This window comes from Asparagus officinalis, chromosome 1, assembly GCF_001876935.1.
Source record: "Asparagus officinalis chromosome 1, Aspof.V1, whole genome shotgun sequence".
NCBI classification, from domain to species: Eukaryota; Viridiplantae; Streptophyta; class Magnoliopsida; order Asparagales; family Asparagaceae; genus Asparagus; species Asparagus officinalis.
In genome coordinates this window covers 102,904,366-102,921,375 of record NC_033794.1, presented here as the reverse complement: position 1 = coordinate 102,921,375, position 17,010 = coordinate 102,904,366, and positions in this window count along the sequence as shown.

Below are 17,010 nucleotides of genomic sequence, written 5' to 3'. Positions count from 1 at the left end.
GAGAGACTAAGGTTTTAAGATTATAGTTTACATCATCTTTTGGATCATCCTAGAGCGTTCTCGATCATGGCATCATTGCATTTTTCATCATTGGATAGATTTCTTTCACTGAGTGCTACCCTAGGATCACCACATCTACCTCTTCTCTTTCATATCAGAATTTCTTAGATTTTGAAGAATAGTTTGATCATCAAGATTGTAAGATCTAAGATCTTTTCAATTGTGCTTATTTGTTGAAGGACATTCTCAGAATTTAGAGATTTAGCAAGGCGAAGATCTCTAGCTTTCAATATCATCAAGGATGTGGAGACAACTCCTCAAAGTAAGTGATATGGTGAGAGGTAAATTTGGTAGTATTGATAATCTACTAAATATTATCAATGATATCCAAAAAAAGGGCGAAACTAGATTTTGATGGTTCTTCTTGGTGCATGTTAGCAGGTGATTTTTTACCTGCTAACTTGCACCCCCTCCTTGATTTCAATGGTGAAAAAAAGAAAAATAGCGGATCTAAGATCTTGAAGATTAATTTGAGTGCCTCAAATTCTTGTGCGCAATCATCTGAGTATCAATCTACAATGAGATTGGCTGGAGATGATGAAGATTTAAACCATGAGGTGATGGGATCTACAGGACCAAGAGGAGAGAAGAAGAAGTTGTTGATGGCGGATATCCTTAACTCTAGCAAATTCTTGGTTAATTCTCTTCAACCTCAGAAATCTCCTAAGGTTTGTGGATTTCAATCGAGACAACTGTCCTTAAACTCTGTTACTGGTAAATGTAGTTCTTCTCAAATTTCTTGGGCAGATGATCTTGAATTAAATATCTCATCAAAGAATCTCTCAAATTCTTTAAATGATGAAACTAATTTGAAATTGGATTCCTCGATGAGTCTAGATAAAATATCTGTGAATCTTGATAGAATAAATTCTGAATCTGTTAATAAATTTTCCCAAATTAGTCCAGCAACAGATTTTTTGAATGGGAAAAAATTCCCTCCTCTTGAGAAGACAGCTAATGTGCCAATTCTAGATCCTGTAATGGCAAAGAAAAGTTAGATTAGTTTTTCGCTGAGAATAGAAAGCCTGGAAATGGTTTTAACTTGAATTATATGGCTCTTGATGTTGAAGACATAGTAACATTTGATGAAGATGAATGGAATGAAGGGGGATCTTTTTGGAAGTTTTCTCTAATTGGATAGATTTTGGGACTAAATGCTAAGTTCAAAGCAATGGAAAATTATGTACAAAAAATATGGGGAAATTTGGCAGTGCGTGAAACTTTTCTATTAAAACCTTTTTCTATTCAAATTCAAAAACATAGACGATATGAGAAGAATTTTGGAGAATGGACCTTGGTTTTTTGGTTCCAGGCTAATTCTTTCAAAGCCATGGACAATTAATGAAGAATTGGAAAAAAAGAAGGAGAGTGTTTATCCTGTCTGGATACAATTACCAGGTTTAAGGTTGAACATATGGAATGCAAAGAGTATTAGTAAAATTGCTAGCATTAGGGCCTGTTTGGTTATTTCCCAAAAAACCGAAAAATGGAAATGAAAAGCAAGAAATCTCAAAAAGTACAATTTCACATATTTCCAACCCTAAAACTCACCCACAACATCTAATAAAATATTATTTTTATCCAACAACTCATCCACCATATCTAATAAAATATTATTTTCATCCAACAACTCATCCATCACATCCACCACATCTAATAAAATATTATTTTTATCAACAACATCACTCAACTCATCTCATCTCATATTTAAAAATCACCCACATCATCCAATAAGATTGTGACAACTCATCTCATCTCATTAACATTTCATTTCTTTGTTTTCATCCCAAAAAGTTGTGAAAACACTTTTCTTAATCTTGGATCACATCACCCAATAATACAATGACAACTCATCTCAGCTCATCTATTTTCTTATTTTTAAGAAATAACCAAACAAACTTTTTTAAGAAATTGGTTTCTTAGAATTCATTTCCTTATTTTTTTCGCCAACCAAACAATATCAAAAAAAGTTTTCTTAAAAAATCACTCACATCATCCTATAATAAGGTGACAACTCATCTCCATTTCTTTGATTTCTTTTTTTTTTTTTAGCAAACCAAACACTCCCAAAACAATTCTTTGATTTAATAGTTTTCCATTTCTTTGATTTCCCTTTTTTTGGGGCAAACAAACAGGCCTAGGAAAGCCAATTACTACTGATATGTTAACAGCTAATAGGCAAAGACTTGCATATGCTAGAGTCTTAGTGGAAATAAGCATGCCCTCTACACTTCCTGATGAAATTACAATTAAAGGACCAGATGGGAAAAATATCCTGCAAAAGGTGTATTATGAGTTTAAGCCTAGATGGTGTGACGTATGTAAAAATATAGTTCATGACACTCTACATTACAGGAAGCAGACAAGTTTTTAGGTATGGAGGCCCAAACAAAAAACGGATCCTTCAGTTAAAAAAACTAGAGTGGAATCAGTTATCTCTCCCGTGCATGTTGTACACTTGCAGGATGGTGTAAATAAGATACAGACTCATGTCATGCCTGATCCTGCCTTACTTGATCAGAAGCCTATTCAAGCTCAATCTGTGTTGTAGAATAATGCATCTCAGATCATGCATTGTGCTGGGATTGAACAGGTTCTAGGAAATGGTGTTGGAAAGAATACTGGTTACTTGTCAAACGTGGGGAATCCTATGCATGCTGAGCAAGAGAATCAAATAGGAAAAAGTGAAACCTTGAGGACAAATACTCATGTTCTTCCTGATCCTGACTTACTTGTTCAGAAGCCTATTCAAGCACAATCTATGTTGCATCCACAAATGCCTGTGAATAATACATCTCAGGTCCTTATGCATTGTGCTGGGATTGAACAGGTTTTAGGAAATGGTGTCGGAATGAATACTAGTAACTTTTCAAATGAGAGGAATCCTATACATGCTGAGCAGGTGAATCAAATGAAAAAAGTGAAAACTTGAGCTCAGGAAATGTTTCAGCTGGAGAAAATCTTGTGCATGTTGTGCATGTTTCACAATCTAGTTCTGATACTCATACACATTCAGGGAAATCTTGGATGATAATGCAAAGGGGAAAAGTAAAATGGTTAATTCCTTCACCCCTCTAGCAGGAATAGCTTTTGATCTAGATCCCTCTACAATGGATAGAGGGGATCAAACCAAATGAATATTGCTTTTTAGAATGTTTGGGGACTAAATAAGTCCTCTAAGCAACACCTGATTAGGCAGCATATTACACAATATCACATTTCTTTCATTGAATTGCTAGAAAAAAAAGTAAAGGAGGAAAAAATTCTAGCTATAGCAAAGAAGATTGCCACTAATTGGAAATCGATCTCAAATGTGTCAAGAACAGAAAAGGCAAGGATATTGCTTTTATGGGATTCTGATTTACTGAATGTTCAAGTTGATTACATTTCTCCTCAGCACATTACCTGCACTGTCAAATCTATGGATGGGAGGATAAACTGTATTTTTTTCTTCTATCTATGGTCTTAACCATCAGGTTTCAAGACAGGCTTTATAGACCGAACTCCTCCAAGTGCATCAGACTGTTGGAAATTTACCATGGCTTTTATGTGGGGATTTCAACACTATGATCAATAATGATGAAAAACTAGGAGGAATTGCACTTACAGATGTTGATACCAAGGACTTCATTGAAGACAGCCATCTCTTGCAGCTAAAAACAGAGGGTTGTTTCTTTACCTGGAACAACAAACAAGACCATGATGCTAGAGTTTGGTGCAGGTTGGATAGGGCTATTGTAACTGACTCTTGGATTCACAAATATAACTCTAGCTATATTGAATTCTTGCTCCCTAACTTCTCAGACCATTCTCTTGCATTAGTCTCAATATATGATGAGGAAAAACAAGGGAATAAGCCTTTCAAGTTTTTTAATATGTGGACTAATCACAGCAACTACATGTCTACAGTGTCTTCAATATGGCTAAGGCAGGTTGAAGGTTTCAAAATGTTTTCAATTGTTACAAAACTCAAGCTACTGAGGGGAGCTCTAAAGGAACTAAACAAAAAGCATTATGAAAATATCAGTGAACAAGTAGAAAGAGCCAAATATGCACGGGAGGAAATTCAAAAAAAACTGCAGGAGGATCCTCTCAATCCTGATTTTATCAAACAAGAGAAAGAATGCATGTCTACTTATAATAAACTCTTACAATGTGAGTTATCTTTTTTCCAGCAAAAAGCAAGAATTCACTAGAGCATTAAAGGTGATAGATGTACTAGCTATTTTCATTCTATTATAAAAGAAAATAGACACCAGAATAGAATTCTGGTTCCCAAAAACAACATGGGTGAAAGGATAACTGAGGGAGGGGAGATTGCAAATGAGCCTGTCTCTTACTTCAAGAACCTTATGGGTACAGCAAAAACAGCATTCCCCCCATAACTCAGGATTATTAAGAATAGACCTTGTTTGAATAAAAATCACATTAGGGGCCTTTCTTCACCAGTCACAAAGGATGAGATAAAGAGGGTTGTTTTCTCTATAGCAGACAACAAGTCTCCAGGACTAGATGGCTATGGTGCTTCTTTCTTTAAATCAGCATGTTCTACTATAGGTGATGAAGTAACCCTTGCAGTTGAAGAGTTTTTTAGCACAGGAAAAACGTTGGGTGTCATAAACTTCACTTCCATTACACTAATCCCTAAGGTATCATGTCCAAACTCTCCTGCAGATTTCAGACCAATTTCTTGTTGCAACTGCCTATACAAAATCATTTCAAAAATCCTTACAAATAGGATTCAATCAGTAATGGGATATCTTATTAGTGAAGCACAAAGTGATTTTGTAAAGGGAAGGCACATAACAAACAACATTCTGTTAGCCCATGAATTAGTTAAAAACTATGGAAGGAAGCACATCTCTCCTAGAGTCATGGTTAACATTGATATTAGAAAGGCTTTTGATACTATTAATTGGAATTTTATAAAAGAGATACTTCAAGGCTTGGGATTCCATAAGGATCTAATTAACATAGCCATGACTTGTATAACTACTCCAAAGTTTTCAATATCTCTCAATGGCTCACTACATGGTTACTTTAAGGATGAAAGATGTCTAATACAAGGAGATTCACTCTCTCCATACTTGTTTATCTTGGGAATGGAGTATCTTACAAGAAGTTTAAACTTTCTTAAACAGGATGGGGACTTCAAATTTCATCATAAATGTGGAAGGAAAAAATTTCTCACCTTATAGTTGCAGATGATTTGTTGATTTTTGCAAAGGTGACCTCAATTCTATTCAAAAAATCCACCAATGTATCACCAGCTTTAATCAAGTCTCAGGAGTTGAAGCAAGTCCTAGTAAATGTGCTATCTTCTATAGGGGAGTAGATGAAGCTGTAAAGGAATCAATCCAGAATTTTTTGGGCTACACTGAAGGTAAAATGCCAATCAAGTACTTAGGTGTTTCTCTTGTATAAAAGAGACTAACCTACCTTGATTGCAACCCTCTCCCGAGTAAAAATCTCCAGTCAGCTGCAGAATAGTTTGAAGAACAAAAACCTGTCATATACTGGAAGATTATAGGTGATAAAAAGTGTAATTTTGGGAATTCAAATTTATTAGACTTCTAGCTATGTTCTACCAGTGAAAGTATTACAAAGAGTGGATGAACTATGCAGAAATTTCCTCTAGGGTAAGAGTGATCTTACTTTTAAACACTCACTGGTTTCATGGGATAGAGTATGTACAAGTAAAATGTATGGTGGCTTGGGAATTTTCTCTTCAACTATTTGGAACTTGGCAGTAGCTCTGAAGATATTGTGGGACATACATGTTAATAAAGAGTTACTGTGGATCAAGTGGATTCATGGCAATTATCTAAAACACATGGATATATGGAGGGTGGAAATAAAAGTTTGTGATTCTTGGATGTGGAAGCAGTTACTTAAAGCCAGGAATAAAGGCATTGTTTAATATGGAGGATTAGAAAATCTGAAGAATCTAATCAGATCTTGTAGCAGGAACTCAAAAATCAAGATGTCAGACTTATATCATGCTCTATCTTCTGCTACTAACAAAGTACCATGGGGTGTAACTATTTGAGGGGGTTTAACCAGCCTAAACACTCTTTTATATCATGGTTAGCAGTCCAAGGTAGACTCCTAACTCAGGATAAGCTGCTGCAGAGAGGAATCATTCAAGAAAACCAATGCTTTTTATGCTCGGGAGTAGAAACAGAAAGTTATAGGCATCTGTTCTTTGAATGCAATTTCTCTAAAAATATTTGGAATGGAATAATGGATTGGCTCTATTTTAGGTGGAGAAGCTGTGATTTAAACCAATTGTTGAATTGGTATAATTGCAACTTAAGGGGGAAAGGATTCAAACACAAAGTTAAAAAGAATGGCACTTACATCCACTATATATAATATTTGGATTGAGTGGAATGTGGGGATTTTCAAACAAAAAAACAGAGAATTTATGCTTGTTATCAAGATCATCAAGGTAGGCCTGATGACAGTTATCCTAAATAGTGATACTGCTGCTGAGAATAAAGACTGGATATTGTCATTATAGCCCTCAAAGTAATACGGTTTTGTTTAGCTACTGACAGGTTTAGTTGCTGGAAGCTCTCAAAGGATTACATGTAAACTTTGAGAAGTCCACGGAGGGAGTAGCTGCAGTGATTTTCCTGCTTTAGTTCAGGGGATCTTAGCTTTGTAATTCTTCACATTCTTATAGAACTCTATACATATGAGTTCTTCTGAGCATTTGTTTCAGGTTTCATTTGTTTTCTCATAATAAATGATGAGATACTTGATGTACATATATTTTTCATATTGGTGATGAATAAAAATTTTCATTTACCAAAAAAAATATTATCAATGGTTGCTACACCAATGATAAAATTCAAATATCCTCTATTTACAATATTTTAATTCAATCAACATTCCAAGCTGCTTGGTCTAAAACAATTTGAGGGCGACTGTATTATCCTAAAGACTCATTTATTCTATGGTTAGTCACTCATTCCAGACTTTTAACGCAGGACAGATTATGTCGAATGAGAATGCTAGACACAAATCAGTGTGTCTTGTGTTCTAATCATTAATTGGAAACCTGTCAACATATCTACTTTGAATGTCAGTATTCTGCTCATGTTTGAAACAAAGTAATAAATTGGTTGGACTATGCTTGGAGGTCTTGCAACTAGAATCTAATCATTAACTGGTATAGCTTCAATCTGAAGGGAGTTGGTTTTATGAAAAAAATTAAAAATAATGGCTCTATCAGTCATAGTGTATTTGTTATGGCAGGAAAGGAATTTGAGAATCTTTCAACATAAAGCTTGGGAGCCTGAACTCTTGTTTCGTGCAGTGAAGATCTTCATTTATTCCAAATTAAAGTTTTGAATGAAAAAAATCCTCTTCATATGAAAGAGAAACTTGAGAAAATGTAATATGTGTCTTCTGAGTTAGTTGATTACCAGACATTGCTCTGGTATATTTGATGTACTTCGCAACTTCACATTTGGAAAATGAATAAAATTTATTTCATTGACCAAAAAAAATATTTGTTTCCAAAGGCAAGAGTGAGAGCTTTTTTCTGGAGCATTCCAAATGGTATATCTTTTCAAGTAAGTTCCATGTACCCACCTAATCCATGGATGATCCTTTTTGCAATGAATAGCGCATATAAGTTTGAAGCACGAAGCAATATTCCAAAAGTAAGTGGAGAAAATGGCAAGACTACCATTAACAAGATCATGACAGATTTGCTCCCAAGAGACAAGAGCTATTCTATGGGATGAACGCAATTCATAATATGGTGAGTACTAGATTTGGAAGAAATCGCAATCACCCACTAGATCATCAATGATTGTGATCAAAAGTATTAATCTCTCAAAAATTTGAGAAATCTACATCTTGTGATCATTTGGAATATAGGAGTCTTTTATTTTTATTTTTTGGTCAATGAATTAAACTTTTATTCATCTCCCAAATGTGAAATATAAGTACATCAAATCAGCCAGAACTTAATCTGGGATACAACGATACAACTATCAAAGAGAATTACAATTGTTCAATTTTTTCTCTTATGTAGGAAGGAACATTATCATTCAAAACTTTTGAGAAGATGATAATCTTTATGCTCCGGAATAATAACTCAGGGATTCTGGCTTTATGCTGGAAGATATGAGTCTTTTATTGGAGTAGAATAACTGAATTATTCATGTATTAATTGCTGCCGAATTATAAGAGAGGAGAGATTATCCTCTCCCGGGGCGATCTATATATACATGAGTAGGGCATTTGCCCTACTTTTTCCTTTTTTAAAAGGAAAATATCTTCTCCCTGGGGCGATGAGAGGGTAGAGGGTTGCTTGGGGGGGGGGGGATATCTTGTTGTTTAGATTTGCAGTGTCCTTGAGACTTGACAAACTGAAGAATTGCTAGTAATGTGGTGCAGGTATTTTATATTTCAACACAATAGATAGATAAAACATTCATATATCTATATTGTGATTTGGATCCTCTCCACTACAAAAAAGTTAGTGGAGAGACCTACTTTTTAATACTCAATGCGTTTGATTTAGTCTAGTAGGCGGCGTTAGTGAATACAATCTAACGATCTAACACTTTACCATACCCTACCCGTGTAATCACTCTCATTCCTAATTTTGCCAACTAAAGAAAAAATCATAACCATCGAACTAGATAATCATGGTTGTGTTATGTTAGTGGTCCCTCAACTATTTTTTTTTTTTTTTTTTTGTAGCTGGAGAAGATCTGTCCATTATACGTAGCCTTAAGCCCATCTACTGAGACGAGCAACTCTTTCCTGGGGCCGACTGAGAGGCGTGGTGTGTTGTTGGTGGGGGGGGGGGGGGGGGAAGGGGCGGGCGGTGGGGGGCGGGGGTTGGGGGGGGGGGGGGGGGGGGTCAGAGCAGGTCGCCCTCGAGTGAAAACTGCCCACACGCAATTGCTAGTATCGGTGGTGAGTGTATTTTTATATTTCAACCCAATAAATAGATAAAAATCATATACTATATGTACCTTAAGCCATCTACTGAAGAGAACTCTTTTTACTCCCTACTTTTCCGACGACACCTGTAAGGGACTACTGAAGAATTTGGAGCGGGAAAAAAGACTTTTCTATTGTCAGTTACTGGGCTTTAGGGATGACTAATTAAAACATTTTTGTGTACTAGGTTTCTTAATGGGCCTGGGCGCTAATTTTCAATTTTTTGCCTCTTTCATCCTATGTTTTACGTCTCACCCAAAAACCAAAATGACTGGGAGAACCCAGAATATATTACATCTAACCACTATGTTCTTGAAAATGGATGGTAAAGAAAAAAAGAAAAATGAAGTTTTCGCTGTTAAATAGTTTATTTTTAACCTTTTGCCTTGCTAGTTACATATAATTTAACTATATTTGGCATAACCCAGATTCATCGTTAATTCACTGCTACGGATTATAGTGCAAAGTAAAAACATTTAATAACCAATTATACCTCCTTAATTTCCTTTTCTCGCCCTGCCGTTTGAAAGGCTACCATCCTGTCCATCGAGCTTTTGGCATTGCAGGAATCTTGGTTTCCTTTTTCATTAATTGTTTCTAAGATTTGATCCAAATAGTTAATTAGGCGCGCGTCGTTTTCTTTACTAGCATGATCAGCTATTGCAAATTGTAGTATTAATGTAATGCAAAGAAAATTAAAAGTTTGATCGGATTTGCTATCAAGAGATTGCTTAGCTAGTCATGGATACACTAAAAAGTTGTTAGAAGCAATTAGGGGATGCATGATTCACAAATTGGTGACGGACAAGTCATAGCATGCGCATGCACCTACGTATGTCGAACCTATGAGATGAATGAGAAGCAACTGTAATACAAATTAAACTACAAACTAATTACGTTTTGATATACACTAATATAGTACAAAGACAGCGTAATATAGTACAAGATACTGTACAAAAATACTCTCTCGTTTTTAAGAGTCTTTTCACCATCTCTTTTTATTCAGATCAATACAAGATAAAGCTACTTACAGTAAACCCAATGGGTTTAGTCCTTTTTCGAATCCCATATATATATAGCAAGAGCTTTTTGCACCAGCTTGCGTTAACAATATGTCATTGCTTTTAGAAATATTTTTCTATTTAGTGAGATCTTATGAATCTTGGACTTAAAAATTCTACTTAAATGAATTATGATATAATCTTGGTTATCTCAACAGAGGACAAAAATTTCTGGTGGTATCTCAACAATAACAAGCCGTGTGCCTGCTGTGAGAGAGAGAGAGAGAGAGAGAGAGAGAGAGAGAGAGAGAGAGAAGACGAAGAAGGAGAGAGAGAGAGAGAGAAGAAGACGAAGAAGGGGAGAGAGAGAGAGAGAGAGAGAGAGATCTGAAGAAACTCAACTTGATTATTCCGTACATAAACAGACACTTGGAGCATGCATACAATATACATATACATGCATGCGCGCACCCACTTGAACATGAGTTTGATCATCGTGTATGATATCACCCTTGCTCCCACCATGACAATTGAAAATTCAAATTTAAAAACAAGAAAGAAGATAAGCATTTCTCATCTCTTGATTTCAAATATAAGATGGAACTAAATGATCAATGGTGTTGAGGGTCTGGTCCTCCTGGGCTTAGCCGCGCAGAAGATTCATACAAACTCTTCGTTGACTGCTCTTGTCGTGATGCAGCATCCATCCTCTTGCTTTCTGTTCCAAGTTCGCACTCTCCAACATGCAAGAGACGAGTTTCTGAGCATAGAAAGGAAGAGGAGATGATCAAGATGATGCAAAAGCACAGCTTTGGGTTTAAGCACTTCATCTCTCTTCTTCCACTTGGTTGACTTCAGGATATGGATATATAGCTGTTTGCATTCATATATATACAGTGTCTCGGTGACGCTTTGTGTTGTATGGTAATAGACTAGTGAAGTGGAAACCACAAATATTTGATGATTTATGGATTGGTTGAATTTTTTAACACACAGGTTCTTTGGTCAGACACGTCGTTTATCTTCTAGGTAGGTGTTATCCATATATTATAGATATTATGATCGGTAAGTATGTGTTCTTTGGTGTTTATCTGCATGAAGGATGTTTTTGGTTTTGAGAAATGAGTTCACATGATAAAGTTTGGAGACTTCCCACGGTAGAGTAGGTTACATCCTGCTACTCTCTTAGGGTATGTTTGGCAACTTCATTTAACGCTGGTGTAGTGGGGAAAAACTGTTTAATTAATTTCTGGCCTTATTTTGGCCAAAAAAACAAAATGGACAAAACTGAAACTAGCTAGTTTTCTTAGTCCAATTTTTTGCCTTAAACTGGTATTCATTTTGCCTCCTACAGACTGTTTTCTATTTTAATCCATTTTCCTCGATCCAAAACTAACAGGTTTAGACCAAAATTGGTTAAAAGTGGAGACGTACGCTACTTACCCTTAATTTTTCTAGACTTTTCTCAGATAGCTGGAAGTTCGCTTTTCGTATCCAATGAAAATAGAAATAAAGTACTAGTATCAAGCACAATACATCATGATTACAAAACCTGATAGCACCACATTTCCTCCATTGTGCTGATGGTCTTCGCTTTCCCTTTAACAAGCTGCTTGAGTGCAGGTTTATTAGACAAATATTCCAGTGCAGGGTACACAGAGGCTAGTACCCGTTTTGTGTTGAAGTAATAATACTTTTCTTAAGAGTATTTCCCCTCCCATTTCTTATGAATGTTTTTCGCCTAACTTTTAGGGCGAAATAATGGGTATGAGGTGGCGGCTCATTTTGCTAAATGAGCTATCACCTCATACCCCATCATTCCCTTCTTAGGGTTTTTCTGATTTCTTTTAGATCTCTACGCTTTTTCTTTTCTCAAGATGATCTAAACCTTAAAGATCATGCTATATATAACTTGAATGGACAAAAATAGAAATAACGCAGAGATATATGAGCACATATAACTTGAATGGACCAAAATCGAGATAACGCAGAGAGATATGAGCACCATTGTCTTCAAGACAAAGATTTTGTTGTGCGCGGCGGAAGCGGTCGAATCACACACAAGCCAAACATGAGAGATCACAACCAAAATAAACAAGCACAATCACCAAATAACACAAGAGATTTACGTGGTTCGATAATTGCCTACGTCCACGGGGCAAGGGGGAAAGATTTTACTAAAAGAGAAAGAGAAATACAAAATAGGGTTACAAAATCTCACCAATAAACCCTAGAACCAAGCTTTCAATTCTCTCACAATCTCTCCTACAAAGGATGCTCTATTCCCTGTGAATAGCTGCTCAAAATGACCCTCTTAGTTAGGCCTAAAAACCTAAACTCGTGTTGATATTTATATCAAACATCAATCCCAAACCAAACAGGAAAACCAAAACAGGCTGAAAACCCGACATGAGTTGACTCATGACTGAGGTGAGTCAACTCGTCAGAAACTTCATACAAAACAGAAACCATCGATGAGTCGACTCATGACTGAGGTGAGTCGACTCATCAGAAACTTGTGACAAAACGGTTAGGTTTCGTGAGTCGACTCATGACAGGCATGAGTCGACTCAACCTGATGAGTCGACTCATGTGCATGTATGAGTCGACTCACAATCTGAAAACTGGATTTCTGAATTCTTCCAACAATTCTCCACCTCGGCGAAGTTTCTCCCAAACTGAGCCGACACCAAAGCATCCACAAACATCCCACTTGTTATGTCCAGGACGCCGTGAAACAATTCACGACAACAGACTCAATCCACAACAAGTCGGAATCCAAATGAGAGTTTAAACAATCTTCCCCTATCAAAACAACTAATCCAAAATGGAATCCAAAACGGCTGTATCATAAAGACTTCCTGCGTATCCTCTTGCCCAAGGAATCAAGCTTCACGTAGTTCACCAAATGGCCTCCAAAGATATCAATCCACTAGAAGAGTTCGCAACCCTTCTCCAACATCACGATCAAGTCTACGGCTGGTAGCACCTCCAATGACTCCAAACTGAAACAATCCAAATATCTCCACCTGAGATGAACCAATGGTCATATCCATACTCCATCTATCAGCTGCACTCGAATCGATCAACCTATCATCTGCATCCAAATCAACACGATTCCCAAACTGTGTCACATCAGCTGGAATCCCAAATGATACAGTATGATCTGGAGTCTTCACCCAACGTGGAGTAGCATCACTCTCCACACGCTGCGATGTCCCAAAGATCTGATCACCACTCTCTACCTGCCAAGAGTCAAACATGACATACCTGCTCGGAACAAAGTCAGAAGCCAATACCTGATAATCAAACACGCCTCTGACTCCTAAATGTGCTATCGGATCAAATCTCACATCCACGATGTAACCAAGTGCTGGGTAGCCAAACATCCGACGCAACCAAAAATCTGAAGCAGCTCCACCAGATCCAAAATCTCTACATGCAGCAGTCGGCAACCTATGCATAAGATGGCCCAAACATGTCGTAGCCCGCACACCAATGCCAATGCTCGACATCAAATGTCGATCCTCCTCCAGAAAGGAACAGGTTCCCAAATCTGCCATCTCATCACGTCGCCTCAAAGTTTTCACACCAATGAAATGTCTCCAATTGCCTTGAGCTCAGCACAAACGCAAGAAAGAATCCTTACCATAAACAGAACATCGGGTTACATTTTTGTCAACACACTTCTTCCAATTGTTGTGGACTTCTAGGACTTCACACCAGTGGGACCTGGTTGCAACCTATCAATGCCTAGAATAATCCCCAACTGTAGAAACCACATACCTATTACCTCCCAATGATGCTCCCTTGGAAGGTCCCCAAATGCCTGAATGAACACCCCTCAGAAGACCTATCGAATGATGGATAGAAGTGCCAAACTCCACCTCGGTCTTCTTGCTCATACCAATGGGTTCACGGGACTTCAAACTGCAGGTCAAAACACTCCTCAACAACCTATGCACGACATTACAATCAAATAACCCAGCATCAAATAACGCCACAGTCTAGCCGGATCTGATGAAGTCGTCAGCTCCCTATCAATCGCCGTGCTTCCGAGTAAATAATACAAATTGCTTCTTCTGACGTCCTTCATTACAATCATGGACCCCAATGTGACTTTCAAGCGTGTATCCATCAAGGTCACCCTATAGCCTGCTGCCTCCAAAGCTCCAAGTGAAATGATGTTCATCTTCAATTGTGAAACGAACCTTACATCATCCAACTCTCGCATCATCCTTTCACTCATCCTAATCCGAACAGTACCAATACCACCAATAGAGCATGCATGTCCATTACCCATGAGCACAATATCCTCTCTTTCCAACTTCTGAAAGCTGGAGAACCAATCCCTCCTAGGGCAAACGTGGTAAGAAGCACCCGAATCCAACATCCACTCTGTAGAGTTGGCAACACAAACTGACGGTAGTACAGACAACGAATAGCCTGAAGAATCCGAATCTAAATTATTGTCACTAGTCTTGACAACATTCACCTCTGAAGCTTGTACAGTTTTTCCCTTATTCTTCTCGGTTCGATCTAACTTTAGGCATTCAGCTTCCCAATGTCCATCCTCTTTACAAAAAGCACACTGATTCCTACAAATCCCACGATGTGCACTTTTAGACTACGACCTCCTGCTTCGGTTTGAACCACAGCCTTGAACTACTAATGCATCTCCCGATGCCTTCTCGGATGACTCATCAACACTCTTCCTCAACTCATAATTCACCAATACTGAGGTTACCTCCTTGTAGCTAACAGTCGTTCTTCCATTAATCATAGTGAGAACAAAGGTACCATAATCATCCTCAGGAAACGAACACAAAAGTAGCATCGTCTTGTCTTCATCATCAATCATGATATCCACATTGTCCATGTTTGAAAGTAGCTTCGTAAAGTTGTTAACATGCTCCCTTATGTAAACTCCCCTCTTCATCTTGAACTGGTAAAACTTCTTCTTCAAGTGAAGCCGATTCTCAATGCTCTTAGTAAAATACTTTTCATTGAATGTTTCACACATCTTCTTCGCCGACGTCTCGTTCATCACATCATAAACAAGATCTAGCGTCAAGCATGACCGAATAACTCCACACGTCCTACTATTCATCTTCTTCCAAACCTTATCTTCCATATCAGCAGGTTTCTCTTGCAACTCAAGAGTCTCTTCCAAATTTTGAGCGTCCAACGCATCCATCACCTGGCATCTCCACAAACCGAAATTGATCTTACCATCAAACTTCGGAATATCGATTTTCATGTTATTGATGCTCAAACTATATATCATCTTCGTAAGAGACGATCCCGATGTGCTTGCTTCACTCATGTTTTCGATCTAACTCTTCAAATAGAAATCCTTTCAGAGAATCCTTTAAACAAGCCTCAAGCCGAAGCTCTGATACCACTTGTTGTGCGCTGCGGAAGCGGTCGAATCACACACAAACCAAACAAGAGAGATCACAACCAAAATAAACAAGCACAATCACCAAATAACACAAGAGATTTACGTGGTTCGGCAATTGCCTACGTACACGAGGCAAGGGGAAAGATTTTACTAATAGAGAAAGAGAAATACAAAATAGGGTTACAAAATCTCACCAATAAACCCTAGAACCAAGCTCTCAATTCTCTCACAATCTCTCCTACAAAGGATGCTCTATTCCCTGTGAATAGCTGCTCAAAACGACCCTCTTAGTTAGGCCTAAAAACTCTAAACTCGTGTTGATATTTATATCAAACATCAATCCCAAACCAAACTGGAAAACCAAAACAGGCTGAAAACCCGACATGAGTCGACTCATGACTGAGGTGAGTCGATTCGTCAGAAACTTCATACAAAACAGAAACCATCGATGAGTCGACTCATGATTTAGGTGAGTCGACTCGTCAGAAACTTGTGACAAAACGGCTGGGTTTCGTGAGTCGACTCATGACAGGCATGAGTCGACTCAACCTGATGAGTCGACTCATGTGCATGTATGAGTCGACTCACAATCTGAAAACTGGATTTATGAATTCTTCCAACATATCACACTTACGATAGAGGAGTGCATGATAATCCACAGTGTGCTGCTTATTCTCTATTCTCATCTCAGCTGAGCCTACAGCCAAACTGCATGCACAAGAGAACCTAATATTTTAAAGACACCGACCAATGGAATCTTACATTATTTTTAGTACCATCTTCCCCCCCCCCCCCCAAAAAAAAAAAATAATAATAATAATAATAATAATCTCTCTCTCTCTCTCATACATAGTGCTGCTCCACTCTCTAACCTCTCGAGGCTCACGGACCAATCCGGAGAGCTTTGAGTGATCTCTAATTCCTCAAAGTCTTAAGCATTCCCGTTGAGTACACTTACATGGCCTAAAACATAAATTCCACTCAACGCCAACCTCAGCTTATTTCTAAACTTAGGATCATGCCTTTTATGTATAATGCTACATAGATTTTATATTAGTTTCTATCCTCAAACTATTGGATACTTAATTAGCTTACATGAGCAATGAATGACCCAATGCACGCGGCCAAGGTTACGGCTTCTCAGAGGAGCTAATGGTCAGGTCAATTATTCACAAGGAAACTTTAAGTTAAGGTCACTCATGTTGGGATTTTCATAATACTAGATGAAACTAGTTGCATCTTTCAATGAATTAGAGAATCTAAAGCACCCAATTGTAGCAGAGATGGAAATCATTGGATGACACACTTCAACCTTTGCACCAAGTTGAAAACAGCCTGCACTTTGTAATCTTGAAGTAGAAGAAAAAGTGGGAGGTATGGTATCTTCAAACAAGTGAAGAATTGGCAAACAGCTGAAAAAACAACCCAGAAATTCAGCCAGGGACCTCGAGTCAGCGACGGTCGACCGCGAACGTGCACAAGGGTCAAGAAGAACTGGGAGCTGAAGGCAGTCGACCGCCACGGTCGACCGCGTGGACCCTGTAGGATTTTTGGGCTCTGTCGTTTGGTTCGGTC